General features: G+C 40.5%; 1 protein-coding gene across 1 annotated transcript in view; it reads right to left on the bottom strand.

The window, feature by feature from the left end:
* LOC117250042 (heparan-sulfate 6-O-sulfotransferase 3-B-like) overlaps window positions 1-14,032 on the bottom strand; it is a 32,233-nt gene that overhangs the window by 9,431 nt on the left and 8,770 nt on the right. The window lies entirely within an intron of this gene.

Below are 14,032 nucleotides of genomic sequence, written 5' to 3'. Positions count from 1 at the left end.
TGTCAAAGCTCTCTTCTTACTTGTGTCAGGGACAGAGGCAGGGTCAGATTATGAAGGTCAAGAATAATTACTGGTTGGATGAATGGCTGAGGGTTTCTCATGCAGGAAACAGATAGTGTCACTTTGATTGAGCATTTTTTTTTAGCATTTATTAAAGAAGAAAACAATCATGACATCACCAGTAGGAGGTGCTCTGCATTCTTATCCAGGCATTTCTATTAGTGCTTTCAGTAAAAAATATTTATTTTGTCGCTATTTTGTAGCAGCAATATCAGTTGTCTTTTAGCACTGCTTTGGTCGCGACCAACTCAGGCTCTTTAGCTGGTAAATGCTCCACTATATTCAGTCGCTAGTTTCTAACATTGTCTGTCTGCTGTTTGATGTTTGGAAAGTAGTGTATAGTCTGTTTTTAGAGCCTCCTGCTGTGGCTTGAACAACGCTAATGAGAGAGGCAAGAATAGGTTTAGGTATCAGGACCCAATACCTTTCAGGTGTTGACTGCTATAATCCAGTTCCAAGTAGTATTGAAACTTCTCCACTTATACGATACCCACATTCAATCTTTTTTGCGCCGCGGGTCTGATCCCGGACAGGTGGACTCTATCATTAAACCTGTTAATATTCGCTAGGTAACGTTAGCTGCATTATGCTAAAAGGTAGCCCTGTCATTGTGTGTGGGCTGGTGGACTCTCACAACAGTCCCTGGTGCAGTGCTTACATTTCCGCGGTAGCAGCAGCTACAATCCATACAGCCTGTGGTGTGGTAATCCGAGTGTATTAGACAGTTGGTAGTTTAGTATGCTGAGATGCCACCAAAATGGTGAGAATGACCCCAAACCATCAGCTTAAAGATGCTAAAACATACTATAGTTCCCTGTGGCTGAGGCTAACTGCAGTGCCAGATGGTAATTCTTCTTGCGTTCGTAGTTAAAAGTGACCCCCCTCATATTACATGAAGTAATTTGATCTATTATTGATATAAAATTATTTATTATAGCAGCTTTAATAGTTCTGGTGTATCTAAAATCTCCATTGTTCTTGAGAAATCCCAAAGAAGAAACAGTGCCTATAACTGTGTGTTGGTTGATGAGGCTGTCGTGAACTAAAATAACCTTTCTTCACCATCCATCTCTCTCAAACATCATATGTCATTCGCTCTGGTTTATTCCAAGCCAGTGCCTAACCTCTTTGCTAATGTGCTAAATGGCTTTCAAGTCTTTCAGGCCTGAACAGGACAAAGTGGGAACATTTTTGATGTTCTTGGATATCTGATTGATCCAGCCAAAATCAAATATTCTCAGAGATATTTAAGTGAATGTACAAGATGCTGATTCTGTCACATAATAGCAAAATCACTGACAACCTTGCGTCTGTAATCATGCACGTCAAGGTAAACTTAAATCAGCTTGTCGCATTTTGCTGCCGATCAATCCGACGCCTCGTTCATGCCCTTCTCGCTGCCTGTCACCTTTCTCCATACAGCAAACCTGCAAACACTATTGATCGCCCTCTCTCCGTCTCTCTCCCCAATTGTCTCTCTCACTCTCTAAATCACCATCAAAAAGCTACAGAGGAAACTCGCAGCAAAAGATCGATATCTGCCTTGTTAATTCACTCACTACCATCAAGGACACAGTCAGTCTCATGATAAAAGCCTTGATGGAAACTATTTATGCTGCTGAAGAAGCAGCCCATACAAAACCTATCTGGATCGACAATAATCTCATTTATTTCATCTTTTTAAAATTGAAAATACATCATGCTGCTTTTAGTTGAGGCATTTCTGAAGAATGATTACTGCTCCAGCTCCACCTCACACTGTTCCAACAAGTGCTGTCAATGAAGTATCACTTTGGAAGCCATTTCTATCAGCCAAGTTTGGAGACGGAGCCAGTTTGAAAACAAGCACAGGACTGCACATCGATTTCACACTGAAGTTAGGGTGTTGATAACTCGCACAGTTGGCACAGATCCATTTTAAAGGTGTTTCTGTACCCTCAAGGGATTCCTTAACCATTGCCTGTAAGTGGAAATTACAGTAAAAATAAAATAACCTTCAGTCATCTCCTCCTCAAGTCACATGCTGTTTTTAACAGTTCAGTTTCATCTCTCCAAAATCACTTTTCAATGCCTCTTTGCTTGTGATAATGACAGCTTCACACACGTTTCTCACATCACACATAAAATAATGAACCTTGTCAGCAGCAGCCTAGAAAACACTGTAAAAACTCTTAAATGTGAGAGATATGAAAATGAATGTGTTTAAAGCTGCACCCGTACAATATTCATATATTAACAATGGATCAAATGAATACTAAAATGTGAAAGGGGTTGTTCACAGCCGACTTGATTGTAGATGCAGGATTGCCTCTCAACTGGTGGCTGGATGAAATCATCAGTGGGCTGCTCAGTGCTGACGTTCCTTAGCTCAGTGCACCAAGTGAAGTGAGCTTGTACCAAATCTACAACATATTTTTTCAGTCTACTAACTAATGATGCAGTGTTGGATAGTCAAGTTTATTATTTTATTCAATCAATTCTCAAAACGTCAGCACTGAAACGCTGCCTTTTTCTCCCAAAATATTTCCAATAGACCCTCTATAGTTTCTGAAGAGGATGTAAAAAAAAGTTCACTTGGAAGACTGTGATTAAGTTTTAAATATATCTATAAACTAATGCATTATACACAATGAAGGGTATTTAGAGCTAAAAAAAACAAGCCTAAATAGTTAAACCTGTCTCCTGCTTTCTCTCACACATACAGATGGGTATGTGTGAACAATTACAGCTAATTGCACACTTCTCTTTGGAACAGCAATAGTGTGTGTTATTTACTCAGGCATTTTAATCTGGGCTCATTTCACCCCAGAGACAGCAACTTTATGCACTAGTTACTAATTTTCTAAAAAAAAAAAAAAAAAGTGGCCCCAAAATGTTGTAAATGCCCCAATTTTTTTAAACAGTGGGGGCAAAATTACCACCCAAATATTTTTTAAACCTCCTACACTGCCTGTAAAAGATAAGATAAGGCTTGTTGTTTTTCAGCCCTTTTTGCTATGTGACTTTCTTGCCCCTAACAGCTTTTTGAGACAAGTGAGGAGTCAGCTGTCACTAGCCCCTTTTACACTGCCAGATTTTCCACGAATGTTGGGCCATTTTGCCAACAAGCTGCAAGCGTTTAGACACACTGAGCCGGATTGGCGAGTTGATCCGAGGTGCCCAATTTTCTGCCTCGTAGGGTAGACATATTGGCGGCTGTTGATGACTTTTGGGAGGAGCTGTTGATGATGGCGCACGTGCGAACAGGAAACAGCTGATAGCAAGAATTAGCGAGCAGCTAGTAGCAAGAGGGAAACACAAACCTGACAGACACGGTAAAGAATCGCCGAAGGACTGACCAGCCGCGGCTTCCCTCCCACATCACTGTTTACGTCACATGCTGAGCTACATGTTTTGTTACTTGCTTACGCCCCCCATTGCTCCGAAAAAGGCGCAATCTGTATAAACAAAAGTAGGTAGGCGGCATTTTGCCGCACTCCCCGATTTTGTTTTCATACTGCCAATGCTGAAAAAAGACTGATTGGGCTTTCCTGCAAATTTGCACAATTCCTACCTAAAAAGGGCTAATGACATACAAAACAGTTAATAAATAAATTTTGTGTGAATTGTGAATCACTGCAACCATAAGAGCACAGTCATTCATAGGCTCACAAAATATTAGGCTGATTGATCCAGTAGTTTGCGAGATTAGCTGCAGACAGGCAAATTCACACACGCACACACACGACCGAATGCATGATCCACTCTAGGCTACGTCCAGGCAGAGATAATGATGTATTTACAGCTTGGCCGAAAAATCAGTTAAGGTAGGTTTTTAGACTTTGAAAAAGAAGTTAAAGTTATGTAAATTCAAGGATTTCAATTTGAAAAAGGCGATAGCCATGACATATTCTGATCATTAATGGTGATTTAGCAACATTTTTCAAGAAAAATCTGACAAAAGTTGCTGAGTTGTTTGCTTTTATTGCCAGGCCACTGTCAGTTAAATCTTTTTCTCCTCAAACTTTAATTCGGATTTCTGGTCCTTTAGTCTTGGTATATAATGACGAAAACTCTGTCTGTGAGTGTGTGGTTGTGTCTGTCTGTGTATCTGTTCCACGTTTTTCTCCTCACTGACTTGGTCAATCCATGTGAAATTTGGCACAGTGGTAGAGGGTCATGGGAGGATGCGAATGAAGCAATATTACATCAGTTGGCCAAAGGGGGGCGCTATAGCAACTGATTGAAATTGCAAACTTTGAATGGGCATATCTCATGCTCCGTATGTCGTAGAGACATGAAACTTTGCACAGAGATGCCTCTCCTCATGAGGAACAAATTTGCCTCAAGGGACCATAGCTTCCTGTTATATAGATTTTCCGCCATTTTGAATTTTTTTAAAAACACTTAAAATCGACCTCTTCCTAGGAAGTTTGACCGATCTGCATGAAACTCGGTCAGCATAATCTAGGGACCAATATCTAAAGTTCCCTCTTGGCAAAAGTTGGAAAACTTACTAAAGCTGAGCTTCTATAAGGCAATGAATATTGCGGAGGGCGTGGCTCATCACATAAAGGTGTATAACATCTCAAGGGTTTCACCGATGACCACGCAACTTTGTAGGCATATGACCACACATAATCTGAGGGGACCCCTCCATTATGGACCCGATCAAAAAAAATGGGGGTGCTAGAGAGCTATTTTCTGATCTAGGCTGAACCGCCATATCAATTTTTACTAAATTTGGTAGATATGTAGAACAGGACGCCTCAAGGTGACTGGAGAAATTTAACTCTAATTGGCAACTGGGTGGTGCTCTAACAACAGAAAAATGCTTAAAAATGGCTAAAATGCGACCGATCGCTGTGGCTCCCCCTGTGGCCAAATTGTAGGACAGCAGGTTCAGGAAATTGTACATGGGACATCGTACTATCGTACTATCAAATTCACAAAAACACTGTCTGAATACATTGCTCTTCCTAATGGGTTCAGCTGACTATTAAATCTGCGATTTCCTATGACCTGTATCCCAAACACACACCATGTGAAACTGTACGTGGGCAACTGTGCACTCAATGGGTATGGACTAATAATAGATATTTATGAAATAAAATATGCTTTTTATGGGCTTTAATTAACACACAAATCACCACAATTTTACACCAAAGTAAACAAAACCAGATCTATTCTTAAAATGATCATGTTTGCAGCAAAGTGTTCAATGAGACTCCGAACAGGGAGAACATTCAACCCTTTGACCAGAAAGGATTTTGTGGATCACACTGCATTTGGCAAAGCAGATAAAATATTAGCCTGGTTCGATTTTCAGCTTAGCCAACTTGACAGTGGGTGAATGGGTAACTACTGAGGAGCAGGAGGAACAAATGGGAAGAGCTATAAAACACAGCAGACAGGCTCAGATTCCCCAAAAAGTAAATGAGGCTGGCAATTAGATGAATGAAAGAGGAATGTCAGAGGGTACAAATTCAGCAACAGCAGGTCGGCATGTTAAAGGGGATGTTATCAAGATGACTAAGCGAAGCTGCTCAACTGCACAGAGACCTGGGGAGTCTCATCACATCAGTCTCCAGAACAAGAGGTCGAGCGGGATCCATTTTCACTCATCTGATTCTCTCTCTTGTACTAATTTAATCTTTGCGTGCCAATTACAGGCAAAATGATCCCTGTCCCCATCTGTGCACAGCGGGATCACTATCCAACAAGCACATACACACACAAAAAATACAACACAACACTCTCCTTCAGTCCTAAATGATCCGTCAGTAGCACACCACAACATAACCCAGTTATAGGGAATATCGGCAGGTAGCATCACTTGATAAATCTTCCAGAAGCACGGAGTGTGAGGAGAGAAATGTTGAGTGAGGAGACTGGTGCTGCACTGTGATCTTCATTGGTCGCAGATATGAGATGCTATTTTGGGCGATAAAGGAAAAGCCCCAGGGATGCTGGTGTGGAGACAAGGGAACCGAGAATGCTCCCGGAAAGATGAGGTGTCCGGGCAAGCGAGGGTGTGAAGATGTGGTTTTGCTGAAAACTAGGTGAGGGGAGCTCATGGGAGGAGCGGCAGCCAACACACACTTAAACAAATTTAAGTATGTAGATCATCTTTGCATAGAAACTCTTCTCCTGGGGACACAATCCTCCATCTGTATTAAAATTTGGCTGTGTTTCAGGTTGCCACATTTTCCCAGAGTTCATTTGGTGTTTTAAACACACCCACAAGAAGCATAGTGTCGAGGACATCCGCGCACACAACAACCTGGCGTGTGCAGCTTTAGTAGCTTTAGCGTCTTAGCCTTAACCTTTCCTTGACATCTTAATCTTTGCAGCTTTGTGAGGTGTCAGCCAGTCCTCTAGGTCCATGTAGATATGGAAAGGATAAATGGGAGACTGTACTCTGCAAAGGTCACATCTACCCACACAAACTACTGAGGAATTTCTGAAAAGCAATTCACTTTTAAGCAATATGTGAGGGCTGCTTCCAATGCTGTGCTGTATGTTTTCCTGCAGCATTTCGACATAGGGTCTTTGAAAGAGCGTTTTGCAGCGTGTATCCCTTCTGCTATTATTACACTGTAAATTAAATTTAAGGTACAGTATGCCAGAGCCCACACTTATATAAGGCTCACTTGGAAAATAAAAGAGAAATAGGTCCTTATTGAATCTGACGCATCTCCCATGCAATTGAAGTTTCATTCCATGATGACTTATCTGCCATCCATCCAACAAGGCAGCACAGAACCGAAACCATGAGGCAGTTTGATGGATAGCACATAATGATCTGTCTAGCAGACTTTCTCCCTGTGATGTTTTTTTCTTTTAACAAACACACTTTTTTGTAGAAAGAAATCTTCAATCCAGTCGACAGGTTTCTGTATAAATCTGGACTTCTGGATTAATCCCCCCCTCCTTCCTCCTCCCTAGTATAATAAAACCTGTCTTCGACTGTCCCTAATCCCCCTAAGGAGTGTGGAGATTACCAAGATCCTCTGAATATCTCACATTTCTCACAAGAATACAAGATGCTGCTCACTGTCATGAAGGGAGGGCACTGGAGGGTTTGAAACAGTTTCAATACTCACTTCGGGCAGTATAGATACACTGGTACCAGTTCCTTGCTCCTTCTTATTGTTAATGTCCCCTACAGTCAGCGTCATTACGGTACAGCTGTGTAATTTATCTTTTTACAAAATGTTTAAATTTAATGCCCTTGATGTCAGTTTTTCTCTTGGGTATCGAAAAATGGTATCAACTTGCCGATATTTTTCAAGGTATTGTATCAAAGTTAGAAATTCCATTTTTGTGACAGTGCTATCCTATATTCCATGACAATCCCTTCTTATTAAAAAAATAAGTAGTAAAAAAAAGTCAAGCTCTAATTCTGATTCAGATTCAAACTACTATACCTCAAATATTTTTGTCCGAGCTCTGGTCATTATGACCATTGCTGGCTTTCAAAATATTGAGCTTTATGCAGCTTCACGTGAAACCTGTCCAACGGAAGTCCATATCAACCACTTGGAAAAAATAATCTACCACTCAAGTCTTTTTGCATGAGGGGCATTTTTCCTCATAATTATCAGATATTTTCTCTTAACTACTATCTTATCTTTCTAAACAATTGACAGTTTAGGAGATAGTATCTTAGAATCGTTAGATACTAATTCAAAAATACAAGAAGTTTTCTCATATGTATAAGATGCTACGTCTTTACTCAGCATTATTATTAATGGTGATTGAGAATATATTGAAAGCAATGGAGTTTGAAATATAATAAATAATAATAATCTTTATTTCTGTAGCACTTTTCTAAACCAGAGTTGCAAAGTGCTTCACAAAATACATTTCAGTTCCCTAAAATATGTGTGGAAAAAAATCCCAGAATCTGATAAATATGATTAGATTTTGGGGTGGTATGTAGGATCAAGGCAAATAAATTAATTAAAGTTTACTAAATCATACTTATGAGGGGAAAAAATTTTTTTTAAAAAGTGACAGGTGGTCTTTCATATGCCTTTACCCAATGTCCAATTAGCTGCTGGCTAATAATTACCATAGTGTTACTGGGTATTTTAAAGTGAAATAATTGGCAAGTAGGGCATTTAGCAAGTGATGTTATAACAAAATGTCTGCAGACATATATTTTTGATACAAAGTGTTGGTTTTATACTGCCAACTACAAAATGTTTTCACATTGGAACCCTCTGTAATTGCTGGCGGGATATTTGGGAATTTTCCCACAAGACCTCCCCGACTGTATAAGTGTGTCATCAACACAGGCAGTAAACAGAACATCAGAATCCACCAGTGCTGGTTTTAGAAATCATTATGAGTTCATTATCGTATTTACACTCATGCAGTAGACTGCACAGCCGTGTGTCTGCTGTACTTTGTTTGTGGTTTGAGCTTAAATGCAAATTTTCAAATGTGGGTGTTTCAATATGATATGAACACAGCAGGACGGCACTAAGATGAAGACAACAAATGCTGCATTTATACTGCATGAAACAGCACGGCTCTGCTCAACTGAGCTGGCTCTTTTTTGGTTTTCCATTAGCAAAAGATGTGGATTGTAACTGGTACTTTTTTGATACCACCTTGAAAGAGATGCCAAGTGAGCAAAGCTGATACTAGGAGGACACTGCAGACCACTGACTGTTCAGAGAGAATCATCACTTGTGCAACATGGCACAGCCTGCACACACCAGCTCTTGGCTAAGCTGCCATCAGTAGTGACCACCGTTGTTTTATTCACTTGATGCTGATTTTAAAATATGGATGCCCACAAAACTATGCCATACACTACGCCATACAATTGACAAAGTGCAGATGTTCCTCTGTTTAGTTGCCGATAAAAGGATTCAGCGAGTGTTGACTTGAAGATGATGTCACAGCAGTTTCACGTGCCGTCCCTCGGGCCATTAGCTGAGAATCCCACCTACACTGAGAAGGTACTATCTGCAGTGGAAATAGTAAAGCACCTGGTACCAAAAGTGAGTTAAGGCGAGCAAAACAAGTGGAAATACAGCAAAAGTGTCCAGTGCTAAATTTAGAAATTAAAAAAATTATGATAATTGCCTCTACAAAATAGAGGGCGAGACTGTATGTGCAGGGAGGTGTGTGAATTACTGAGACAGGATGTGTTTAATTGCTTTCTGGAGGTAGAAAGCATTTCATTAATGTAGAAAGGCAGTATCTTTTTTTCCATACCTTCATAGCTTCCTGACATTTCACCAGGGTATATGCTATATGAAAAAAAAATATGTAAAAAAAAAAAAGAAAAGAAAAAGAAAGGAAAAACCATAAAAGCTGAGCTGCTGGTGATATTAGTCATTGTAGCATGTATGACATTGTCTAGGGCTGGGCTATACATTAACATTTTCCTGCTGATCAGTTGGAACCAGCAGCAGCGTCACCCCACACCCTTGTAGTTTCAGCTAGGAGATGGAACTCATCGTAAAACACACTTTATTTAAACGTGACAGAAACTAAATAAAACCCACCAAAACCCTCTTGGTTATTGTTTCCACTGTTCCAACAATCACCAAATCTTGTTTGATTAATAAATCCTTATTTCACAGTTGGATGTGAAAACATGCTGTTTTTCCTGCTGTCTTTTTCTGATATTGCTGGCCGGCTTTTTGCTAGTCCTGTGTTGTTATCCTCACCACTCGCTATCGCCATGTTTGTCAGCTCAGCTGCCCTTCCCACCAGTAGAGAGTAACCTCTAGTGGCGCATGCTGTGAGTTTAATAGAATGATGAACGTCTGTATTTTTGATGTTATTGAAAATCATACTTCAGGGATTTCTAATACCCTGATATACCATAATACCACCCAAGCCTAGTAAAATCTATGATAGTGAGGCACCAAATGAAAAAACATGGAAATCTACTTCTTGCTGAGAGTTAGATGAGAAGAACGATATCACTCTTGTGTCTGTGAGTAGCATCAATCTTGTCATCTAACTCATGGCAAGAAAACAAGCTTCCAAAATGTCAAGCTATTAATTGATGGGTACAGTTAGCTTTATCTTTAGATTCTAATGGATTAATGTTGTACATCTAAAGATAAAGTTAACAAATCTAAAGATAGATCAAATTTTAAAGGGTCCCACAGGTCAGAGCCATTTGCTAATATGATCATCGTTCTTCAGTACAGCATGTGAGCACATTTCCCATGATATCTGCACAGCAGGCGGTGACATCAATCAGAATATGCCAAGTCATGTAAAAGGTGATATTCTTAATTAAGCCAGACGTCATCGACAAACTGGTGAGGGTGTGTTGCGTCATGAGTGTGAAGAGACACACTGTAACACACAGGAATGAGCACATGTAACGTCTGTAGACATGTGATATCAGTGTCTTGGCCTCCTTCACAGATGTAAGCCAGAGTCGTGTAGAAGTATCGACAAAAACTACGACTAAATGCTACCTGAAGAGACTTTAATGCATCATCAGCCTACATCACCACATCAGGCTGCAGCATAGGATCTCCCAAAAGACCCACATATTCACCCTTTGCCAAAAATACACACTCTGGTGTCAGGTACTGTACATATACTTTTCCACCCACAAGAAGTGACGAATCAGAACTTCAGTGCAATGCAATCTATCAAGTCTCCTAAAATGTACAGAATACAACTTAGAACTTCTGCCTCTTTCAGTTCAAGTGAGACTCAGTAACTTTTTGGCTACCAGTGACATTTAGCAAATGCTACTGTGTACAGTGTAAAAGGGGCTATAAATTTAGTGAGCTGTAGTGCAGAGGTGTGGACTCGAGTCACGTTACTTTGATGACTCTTGGCTCAACTTGGCCTTTAACACCAATAATTTGTGACTTCATGTGGACTTAAGTCTTTTGATTTAAGAATAATTGATACCTTCCACCAAAGCCTAAAGATGAAATAGTTTATTATTAAAAAAAAGTGCCAGGAATCAATTAATTTCCTGAATAAATTAATGTTCATTCCCAGCAAGCTTGAATTGAGAATTCCCTGCTTGCTAACATGAGCTAACATTTAGCCACCACACCAGTCATACCATATCATGTAAAGCTATAGCAGCAAAACCCCTCAGTGTTTTGAATTTGGAAAAAGTGAGTTTTACTGCATATTATTTCACCTTTTCACAAGTAATAGGAATAATGTGTTAATTCTTCCCTAAAAGAGTTCCTTAGTCTCTATTTAAGTAGTCAGATTGACTGGGGACAGTTTGTATGACTTCTGGTGCCTGAAGGTCACATTTTTTTTGTCAATCGGCATTCTTGTCACACCGAGTTTTCACAACAATGTGTGGCTGTCAGCAACTTGAATTTACTTGATGTGTAAGCTTAGAGACTGACGTTACGGTCAAAAGCAGTGTTGACAGTAAAAAGGGCAAGAAATATTCTCTGCTTCAAACTGAACAAATTTTCTGAATAATATACATCCTTCTCTGAAATCTCTGCATATGGCTCTCTTTGGTTGAGGATTTAAACTGACTCACTGTGACTGCAAGGGGAGATTAATGTCAAAAACTTGCAACCAGATGTTTTTCCCTGTATAGTCTGCAAAGTATTTTAGTGAGACACAGTTAAGTAAGAGGAAACTCACATATCTTGAAAACTGCATTTTGATAAAATCATCTTTTTCACCATCCCTGTGTGACTACTAAACCTTGTCAACTTCCTGCATATTTTTGCATATTTTAATGCCTTTAGTGTCATTACTGCCACCGGTGATGGGGTGCCACTGCCAAATGAATAGCTAAACTACCTTAACTGTGTCTAGAATGAACTGGGCTAATTAGACTCAGGCTGATCTGTGTGTCGGCCAGCCTGCATTCTTTGCTCTAATCTGAAATAATGAGGTCAGTAATAAGGTTACACTCTCTGACTGCTCAGTGTGAGGCCGGCTGCCGAGGACGAACAGGGCAGCCCGGCAATTGAAGCAGGCTTGACGTCTGGTCTGTACAACAGTTTTGTAGCCAGCTGCGATGTAAATGCTGTGGCGGCGTGCTGCGAGCAAAGCCCCGAAGGAGCATCTGACCAGCAGTGGGCCTATCAAAAACTACTTGAACTGGCCACAAGATACTTACTGAAGTCTACATAGTAGGAGGGAAATTGCCAGACATAAGGAGGGCGGATGGATAGATGCAGGATAATACAATATGCTGCTTCTGTTAAGTCAGGAGTAAATGGAAGGAAGAAAGAAAGGAGCAAAGGAAAAAACCCACAGGAGGTGAACTCCAAATCTTAATATGGTCAGGGTTCAATGCTAAGGTTTTTTTTTTTCACTTGCCCGGTCGGGCAAGTAGATCTCTGACCAACTTCAGTTTTTACTTGCCCTATAAAAATAGTTTAATTTAAGCGGCTATCAAATAACAAACACTGCAGTTATTTTTATGTTATGTAATCTTTATTCACACTGTATTTATTAATTAAAACAACATATGTCATGTATTGTAGCTTAATTCCTACACAAAAACGACGAGTGTCAGGGCTTAAAGTGAAAAATTTGTCAATCGTTCTCCATCTATAATTTTGCGCCCTACTTGAGCCATGCCCACCTCTATTTATTTTTCACCCCTCTCTCCAGTTCTGCTGTATTAACACCGGGTTTAATATATTTTGCTTCCATCTCTCTGCCCTGCTCTACTCTACTTCAACACTATTTAGCTCTCTCTCTCTACTCTACCAGTAGACTACCACATCCACCTGTTGCACAAAACGCACACAGCAGTGTTTCCCCTAGGATGGAGTTGTAGCAGCGGAGGTGAAGCACACGCATGAAAAATAATTTTCACATGCGTGAAACTTTTTTGTATGCTTGCAAAGCACAGCCTGCTGGGATGTTTCTATGTATCTACTGGCACCAGAAGGGCTCTTTAGGACTAAGTACATACAGTACATGTGTGCACAGTAATGAGCAGGTGAAATGTCTGTCTAGCTTACATATGAGGTGTCTCAAGATTTAGGAACATACAATTGTATTGAATATAATAAAAGTAAAAAGTCACTTGACATGCTGCTGTTTTGTGCTATGACCTATTTAAGTGTTGGAAGTTGTTTTTTACGTGACAACGCCTGAACGCAACACAAGCTCAGCATGAGTGCCGTGCTGCGCTGCTGTGCGAGCAGCTGTTTGTCAGTGCGTAACAGCAGTCTGTTGATGGTTATTTACACAGTGTCCATAACAATAACTTTGTCAGCTGACAAACTGCACCGGGCTTGGGGTCAGGTTTGGTCAGGAAAATGCGGCCGAGCCGCTCTAGCGTGCTAACCTGTGTGTGTGGCGGAACTCCGCCGTGCGTGATACAGAGAGCAGAGCAGAATTGTTAATGCGTGACCATGTAGAGACAGAAATGACACGATGACATAACACCATAAATAGTATATTGTTATGTTATTATATGAAGCGTCCGTCGCGCAAAATAATATCAATGGGGGCTGTGGGCAGGACATTGTTACGTGTGCCTGTGACTTCAGGCAGAGAGGCCGCTGCGTCAGAGCAGAAGAGCACATTTTAAAATACATTTATTTTATCAATTAGTTATTAACTTTTACCATTTTACCACCTCCGGGGGTTTTTCGGACCTAGTTGTATTGCGGAGTTTTGCACAGCGGCGACCGGATCTTTGCTCTCAAACCACAAAAAAAAATGTGATGGCACAACAGTCTCCTTCAGTACATTATTCTATGCTTTCTTTTGATTTTCACATTGGCTAGTCATCCTGTTTAATTTGTCTTCTGATTAAATAAGAACCGTTGAAACAAGTTGTAGGAAGCCTCTGCAAGTAATTGGTTGCTGGCAGACACTCTGTGCTGCAATAAAATGGTTAATCAGCAGTGCCGTGCACTGTAGAGCCGATGCGCTGCTGGTTCTGCCGGCCTGAATAGAATATAATGTCTATAGCCTACTGTTGTGTACAGCCTTTTTATAGACTGAGCTGAGTAGTGATACGCGGGTCGACCCATAACCCGCGGGA

The sequence above is a fragment of the Epinephelus lanceolatus genome, chromosome 24 (assembly GCF_041903045.1).
Source record: "Epinephelus lanceolatus isolate andai-2023 chromosome 24, ASM4190304v1, whole genome shotgun sequence".
In the NCBI taxonomy this organism is placed as follows: domain Eukaryota; kingdom Metazoa; phylum Chordata; class Actinopteri; order Perciformes; family Serranidae; genus Epinephelus; species Epinephelus lanceolatus.
Note: the sequence above shows the minus strand (reverse complement) of the source record. Positions and strands in the feature narration are given on the sequence as shown.